Source organism: Octopus bimaculoides, chromosome 21 (genome assembly GCF_001194135.2).
Source record: "Octopus bimaculoides isolate UCB-OBI-ISO-001 chromosome 21, ASM119413v2, whole genome shotgun sequence".
Taxonomy (NCBI): Eukaryota; Metazoa; Mollusca; class Cephalopoda; order Octopoda; family Octopodidae; genus Octopus; species Octopus bimaculoides.
Genome location: NC_069001.1, coordinates 16,534,282 through 16,535,558, shown reverse-complemented (window position 1 = coordinate 16,535,558; position 1,277 = coordinate 16,534,282). Strand labels below are relative to the sequence as shown.

Below are 1,277 nucleotides of genomic sequence, written 5' to 3'. Positions count from 1 at the left end.
TATATATATATATATATATATATATATAATGGATAATAAAACAAATGGTTTACCCCTGGTAGCTTACGGGTAAAGCATGGTCACCAGAACATTGCGATGCAAACTTCTTAACCACACAACTATATAAATGTTCTGACCAATAAGTGTATTTAAAAACCTCGCCAAAATTCTGATGTTCCCGTCAAAGATCGAACAAAAACGAAACAGGGAGATCTACGTAATCACTTGGCGTGTTAGAAATAGCTGTCAAATCTCCCTCATATCCCTACCATCTTTTTAAAAAATGGACACATCAGACAACCTAGTCCTAGGTACAGTATATATGTAAAAGAAAAAGGATGGTTGCAGTTGGAACGTCTTTGGTCAAAGGTCCGTTGGCTCAAGTCATACCTGGAGCTTAGCAACAATAAAGATTTCAATGAGGAAATACTTAACGTCTGTGATCCAAAAATAGAATCGGAGAAAATGGAGAGAGAGAATAGATTGTAGATATACGTAAAAGGGATGGAGTAGAGGAGAGACTAAAATGAAGGTCGATATAGACAAAAGAGAGAGAAGAGGGAACAGAAAGTAGGACATAAAGCAGAAGGAATGGGTGGAGCGATGGAGAAACCTCAAGAGAGATTATTGTGTTGTTTGTGTGAAACATTTTTTTGAAAACATTGAAGTTATTTAAGTCTCATGCAGAATAAATTAAATATATTTTCCTCTGATTGACACAGTGAAGAAATATACCACAGATATGGTATAATTGATTCAAGTTAATTGAGAGACAAAAAAAATGTATTTTATGTGAGAAATACCTGAAAGATGTTTCTATCAACTTTCACAACAGAAGGCTGACATTTTATGATATTTACATCACGACAACGATAATGTTTAAATGGCGACCACTTTCACACAGAGAGGACTTCAAACGAACACAGTGATGCTGTTGAAATTGTCTCTACATCACTGCTCCATAATCTTTTTTCACTTGAAGTACACTTAGATTCTTTTCAAAATTCGGCGGCACACCTGAACTAAAAATATATCTAAAAGTATAGGTAAAAAAATTATATCCAGGTTACACTGCGACACACCTAGCATCGTCTCGTGGTACACCAGTGTACCGCAGCATACCGGTTGCGGAGCACAGCTTTACGTCAGCCTTGATTGAAAAAAAATTATAATTACAGGTGTCCAAAACGTAACTACGCCGTCTAACTCTTCGTTGTCCGACGATGTCCTGGAGGAGACTCTGGGCTTCGGTGAGGAGCAAACAACCAACCTGTTCA

At 37.0% G+C, this 1,277-nt stretch overlaps 1 protein-coding gene across 2 annotated transcripts in view; it reads right to left on the bottom strand.

Annotated features, from left to right (window-relative positions):
* LOC106875114 (tuftelin-interacting protein 11) overlaps positions 1 to 1,015 on the bottom strand; it is a 30,424-nt gene extending 29,409 nt beyond the window's left edge. For both annotated transcript variants that reach the window (XM_014923097.2, XM_014923098.2), the window contains exon 1: positions 804 to 1,015. The gene's annotated coding sequence lies outside the window, so the exon portion shown is untranslated. The remainder of the gene's footprint in view (positions 1 to 803) is intronic.
* Positions 1,016 to 1,277: the final 262 nt, after the last annotated feature.